This window comes from Octodon degus, unplaced genomic scaffold (assembly GCF_000260255.1).
Source record: "Octodon degus isolate 3935 unplaced genomic scaffold, OctDeg1.0 scaffold00121, whole genome shotgun sequence".
Classification (NCBI taxonomy): domain Eukaryota; kingdom Metazoa; phylum Chordata; class Mammalia; order Rodentia; family Octodontidae; genus Octodon; species Octodon degus.
The window spans coordinates 2,886,876-2,893,974 of NW_004524697.1; positions in this window are offsets into that span (position 1 = coordinate 2,886,876).

Sequence of the window (7,099 nt, forward strand, 5' to 3'; positions counted from 1 at the left end):
AGCAGCCCAGGCTTCCGGTCTTCTTCCCACGAAGGTCAGCTGCTTCAGCTGTCTCCACCAAGTTCCAATAGCAAGCCATCACTGAATTTCTGGAAGCGTTTGGTTATTTAAGTTCAGGCTTTGATCTGGCACGTGAATGTGTCTGACAGATTTTAAGTATTTTCAATATCTTTACTTCCCCAAGGTTTATTCATGTCCACAATAATGGAATACTTTATTTTCATTTCTACATCTGCAGCATAGCATTTTTTTTTTTTTTTTTTTTTTTGGTTTTCTCTCAGAATTGACTGCGACTGTATTTTTACTTTCACTTTGGGATTAGGTTTGGAGCTTATCAGCATGTAAAATTCCCATTAAAATGCCCTAGTAGTATGTTCTAGAACTGTCCAAAGGATGTGCTTACACTGGGGAATGCAAGGCATTTACTTGTGTGTACCAACGGAAAATTTTTGAAATTGTACACTAAGATAACAGAACATCTGTAGTCCCTGTGTGTATGGGTAGTACACAAAGGCGATAGTTCAAATATGTGTGAGCATGTTGGTAAGTATTTGTGATGTTCTATGACCGTCACTGGAAATTCCTCTCTGTAGCAGCAACATTTTATCTGACTTCTGTATTTCTTAGAGATTTCTCTAAGTGTTAGGACAAATTGTATTTTCATATTCTTATAATTTCCTATTAAATTTGGTTTCATCATATCAGTTTTAATTTTCACTTTATAAATTATTATATTTATGAGCTCTAAAGAAAACACAGGTGATTATTTTTCAAAAAAAATTCCACAATATGTAATCAAGGGTTATTACATCACTAAATAAACTTTATTTAAGAGATGTTTATTGGAAGATATTTCAGATCTTTTAAGAAACTCAAGATGGAAGGGATAAATGATTTTTTAATTGTTCAGTGATTTAAAGAAATAGTTGAGCAATTCAAATTCCACATCTGCTTCAACTGCAGACATATAAAACCAGTGTGACAAGAAAGGATCATTAAACAATCTGATTTTCTTGTTGGGAGGGTTTAATGCTGTTGGGTATAGTATTAAAATGTAGAATTTGATAGCATGTCTTAAACTTTTAATGACGTGTGCATGAATATAAAGCATGCTTCTCCCGGGGACTTTACGGCTTCTCCTCTGCATAATTAGTGGTATCTGTTTTATGAGCTTACTGTTGTTTCCTTGATGTCGTGAAAATGTGAAACCACTGTAATGATTTACACCATTCCAGAGCTTTAAAGATATGAGCTGTTTCTTAAAACAAATAACAGAAAAAATTCCAAAACTGTAATCCTAGAAGTAGAATCAGGGTGCCATAATTGAGTATTTAAAAGCATGCAACCTTTGTGAATAGATATTTTCTCATCATTTTGTTTCATAGTATTTTATTTTTTAATAAATACTAACACAAAACAGATTCATCTTTGGCTATTTGTGTAACTGTCCCCTCGTTATGGACTTTTCTTCCTCTTAGTTGAAATATTTGAAGGCAATCTCCTTGGAAAACGTTTTGAATGTAATTATTTGAATCATCTGTTGTCTTGAGAGCTGTAAATTGAAGTAACAAAGAGACACTCATCACCTAAATGTTAAAGATAATACAAAATTTCAAGCAAATTAGATTTTTCAGTCTTTTGAAGTTGTCATTAGTAGACACAAAACGTTGCCCTTTACTGTTGATTTTTAGATTTAAATTGGTCTTTTTACTTGCTATAATGTAATATGTACTGTCTAACCACTTACAATTTTGCTATATTACCTCAATTATGAAAATAATTTTGACATTTTCTGAATATTTTATTATTTAGTATCTTGAAATGCAACATTCTCAAGGACTCTTAATTGTTTCACATTATTCTTTCTTTGGCAGAACCAGGGATTGAACTCAGGCCCTTGCACTTGCCAGGCAAGTGCTTATTCTACTGAGTTATCTGCCAGGCCCACATTATTCTGCTTAGTTTCATCACTGATAAAAATGTTTCTTGAGTAAATAAATTGGATATTACGAATAATATATCAATTTATAAAAGAAAAAAATTATCATAAATTGTATTACCATTTAGCTTTTTTTTTCTTGTTGAAACTGTGGCTTATGTCTCAGAAGAATGTATACGTAAGAAGTTTTCCCACTGTAAAACATCTTTAATTGACTTTTAAAAAATAAGCTGATCAACTATTTGATGCCTTATATAACCTAGTTAGTAGTGAAAAAAATTGCTGCTACTTTAAGCTGTTATTCCTTAAGGCAATATTTATTGAATTAAATGTTGTCTATAGGTCAGGCTTCTGGTATTGCATTTCCATGCTGTCCACTAGATAAACGCAGCATTTTAATTCCAACTTAAAGTCGAATAACAGTGAGTTATGTGATCATAAGGCCTGTGTTACTTTCCTAACATTTTAGTAAGTTATTTCATGGTCTTAACATTAGTTTGAAAATATTTGCTCGAAACAATCAAAGCTATAGCTTTTGTTTAAAACAGTGTTAGTGCTAACTCTAAATATATTGGAAATGTGAATCTATTTTCTATTTGATTTGCACTTAAGATTATTTCCTTCAAGAAACATTTGGCCATAGATTCATTTTCAAAAGAAAATATTGGGCCAACCAAATAGCTCAGTGGATTAAAGCACCTGCTTAGGCAGACTCAGGGACCAGGATTTGATCCCCAGCTTGACGTGCCAGTCCCACCCCCAGGGTGTGCTGAACTGGAGACTGAGTCTGGGCTTGGTGGCACATGCCTATAATTCCAGCACTTGGGAGGCTGAAAACAGAAGAATTACTATGAGTCTGATCTGTGTAGTGAGACCCTGTACCAAATATATATATATACACACACACACACACACACACACACACACACACACATTGGGTACAGGGTCTTGCAGCTCTCTCATAGTGATCCTCCTGTGTCAGCCTCCCCAGTGCTGGGATTATGGGCATGCGCCTCCACACCCAGTTTCATAGATTCATTTTTGTTGTTGAAGAAGTCTTTAAAATGGATGTATGAACCATCCATTTTGGCAGTGTTTCTTGGGAAATTCTTAACATTTTTTTTATAATTTATATGTGTGTGTGTGTGTGTGTGTGTGTGTGCATGTGCTGTAGCAATCAAAAACAATATTGCACTGTCTGAGGTCAAAGGGATCCCCCATTCACACTAACACCTAAGTTTCCACTCATTACCTATTCTGAATTTTACTACAATAGCAGTAGTAATAGCTACTTAAAACTTTCCCTTTGTGATTTAAAGAAAACAGTGCCATCTATTAATTTTAAGAAATAGGGCTGAGGAGACAGCTCAGTGATCTAAGCACCTGCCTGGCAAGCACAAAGACCCAGATTCGAACCCTGGTACTGCATACGGTGCTAGCCCTGGAACCCTGGGATCACCGTGCAGGACATCAAAGCCAGTTACTCCCTGTAATCCCACCTCTGTGCAGGCTGAGACAGGAGTATTACTATGAGTCATAGCTGCATAGTGAGACCCTGTAGAGAATAAATAAATAAAAAGACTTTTTTTTAAATTAAAGGAAATGTACTCCAAATTAAGCGATATTAAAATCAAGTAGATTTGTACAAGCTTTTGTTTTTTGGCTCCAACCTGTAAAAATTTATTTCACCGCCCTTCAACCTTTTTTATTTGAGCACTTACTAGGTGTTATTCCCATTCACTATAGCACTGTTTCAATCCACCCATCCCCTGGACCTTAGTGTTGGGTTGGTAACCAGTAAGAACAAAGAGCATCTGTGATGACCACCTCAGATAACATTTGGTTTCAAATGAAGAGACAGGATTTCATAACCAAGCAGCTAGCCACGGATCACCCATATTTTGATTTCAAGATACAAATTTAAGTATTCGAATTTACTTAGTTTTAGTACTTGAAGAGTTTTAATTTCAGCCAAGCTTTTCTGGTTAAGTTAGCATGATCTCGCCTTTTTGAACATTGGTTGCTTCTCATACAAGATGAATGAGTATTAAAAACATATCCTTCAGTACTTTGAAAGCCATGTATTAGATAAAACAATTGAAGTTTGACAGACTTCCTTTTGTGTCTTACATAGCAGGTGTTGGTGTAGTTCTGAAGGAGCAGGCTGTGAGATAGTCATCTGAGCGTAATTAGCTGGTAAAATAGCCTATAACTGGAATGTAAGAAAAATAGTTTATAGGTAATGATAAAAAATCTACAAACTAAGAGAAAGTAGCTGTATATCTATCCTAACTATTTTGTATATACATATATTTATTATTTGGGCAAGATATCATTTCTGCATCTTATACTCTGAATATCTATTACAAAGATAACAATATGCAATGTATTAATTAATGTAACTGTCCTACTAACCTGTTTTGAAACTATCTCATGGCTATTTCTTTCTCATTAAAATTAATAAAAAAATTAAACAAATGTAAAAAAACCCCATATCCTTCATTAAGCATCATTCTGGATTCCTCTAATCTGACAATTATTTTTGGAGCACCTCACATTCAATTTCATAGGCACTGAAAATGATATGGCAAGAGGCACAAATCCCCATGTAGTGTACACTGATACTGAGGTTATACAACATAGGTCGGTCCCCTTACCCACCACTGTTTCCAGGGCAGCAAACTCATAGTCAGTGTACATGACTTCCCCGACAGTAAGCAAGAGGGCTAGAACTATGCCTTAATTGTTGTGCATGGTAGTGTCTGGCACATAGCACACATTTGATTTTATCTGTCTTACTTGTGTATGAAGGACTTAACTGGTGCATCCTTATGTCTCCTGCACTGTGCGTGACACACAGAATGGCCTAGTAAGTAGTACATCCCATGCGACAGACCCACAGAATGAGATGCATTTTTTAAACTCCACGTTCTACCACAGCTGTGCATTTATTCCTTCTATATTACCCTGCCACCTTTCTTTTTAAATGACATCTTACTCAATTCTTCCAGAATCACTTCAAAATTCACATTCTTTTTGATTTTTTTCTGAAAAAAAAAAAAGGTTTTAAAATTAGTCTTATTAGTTGAGAAAGCTTCCCGAGACTAAGAAGCACATGACAGCAGGAGCAGCTGAAATGGCCTTCGTAGGTGTGGATGACATCACTGTTAGCTCATCATGAAGTGGCTGCTGTTGCTCCACTCACGCAGATACTCTCTCTTTTCCCTTTTAACTGGCTGTGCTTAGAACAAAGCTCTCGCAGTACCCATGATGGCAGAAGTAAAAGATAGACTTGGAGGAACATAGCATCTCATTCACAAGAAGAATATACACCAGAAAAGAGGTCGTGGTAGCCAGAAATGACCATTCTTACCTGGACTTTCCATCTCGTGGACTAAGATAACATCATCCTTTGTGCATATTTTCTCACCAATACATTCTTTATTCTCTTAAATTGCAGGGTCTGTCTTATAAAAATGTTTCTTACCTAAGGATATTGAGTCAGTGCCTGAGTAGGGCCATGGCTCACCACACAGATGATGGCATTTAAGTTAGAAAGGATAATTAAGAGGGCATTTCACTGAGGCAAGAGATGGTAAATGTTCAATGCGAGGAGAAATATATCAGAGAGGAAATGATACCTAAGTGCTTGTGGATTTTCACCTTATTGTCTCATAGTGACTAATATTTGAGAAAGCAAATATTTCCCATAAAACTTTTATTTTGAACTATTTTCAAATGAAGATAAAAGTAAAAAGTACAGTAACATATATTTACAAGATTTAACAATTATAAAGATTTTGCAATTTTTAAAAAATTAAAAATGGTACTAGTCTCAAGAATTTAATAATTGTACCCCAACATACACGTTGCAGTTTGTGTCCAGGTGTTTGTGTCCTCATGCAGTCATGGGGTGGCTTCTGGAGTTTGTGGTTGATTATTGTGGATGTGGATGCTGCACCTGACCTGGGGCAGGTTATTTGCATTACAATGTGAGTGGGGAAGAGGCTAGCTAGCTGCTTGAGCTTTGGCCCCTCCCTTTGCTCTCTGCTCTTTGCCACCACCATGAAAAATTGCTCTAAAGGCCGTATACCACTCTGCCTTGGATCAACTGAGTATGGACTGAAACCTCTACTAACTGTGAGCTAAATAAACCTTGGACATCTGGTATTAGTTCCAGCAATGAGAGAAGAGTAACTGAGACAATACAAAAACATACAGACACAATTCATAGTCAAACCGAATGACATTAACAGCAACACCTGTATCATCTAATATGTAGTCTATGATCAAATTTATCTGTCTGAAAAATTGCTGGAAGTGTGATTTGCATAAGAATTGTGTGGAAAAATAATAATTCATACATATAAATTAGCTTGAATGCTCATTTTTTTGTCTTTTTTATGAGCAAAATGTATTTATTTACTTATTTTTAAAATTTTTTTTAATATTCCCTTTTTCTTTATTTATTTATTTATTTATTTATTTGTGTGTGTGTGTGTGTGTGTGTGTGGCCAGCTCAGCCCACCAGGGGGCGGGGCTGGCTGGCGTGTGGTGCTGGGGGATTGAAGTGCAGTCCCTGTGCTTTGCTAAGCTTGTTCTAAGTAGGTGCTTTAGACCACTAAGCCATCTCACCAGCCCGAAAAATATATTTATTGAGGGAAAGAAAACTCCTGTCTGACAGAGGGACAGGAGGGGCTCTCTGAGCAGGTAGTTTCCCCCATTTTTTGTCTTTTAATAATGAACAGTTGGCACTGGATTGAAACCTATAGTATTCATAAATTATTTTCATTTGTTTGGATTTTTTCATTATCTATGGCATTATAACAAATGTATTTTAAAATATATATTGAATGTGATTCATTAGTTACATACATTATTTTTTGATACTCTGATTGTTCCAACTATGACTAGTAGAAAAAATTTAATAATTCATTATTATTGTATGCTAATTTTTCTTTAGTGTAGATTGTACTAATATTAAATGTGTATATTAAATACAATTATTATAAAATTCTTTTAAAGACATGAACACATTATCTGCATTAATTGCATGCATTATCATTTCAGTTTTAAAACTTTGTTGAACAAATTTTTACAAAACATCAAATAACTTGAATAATTTAAATACTATTGGATATTGTTACATTTGACAGTTCT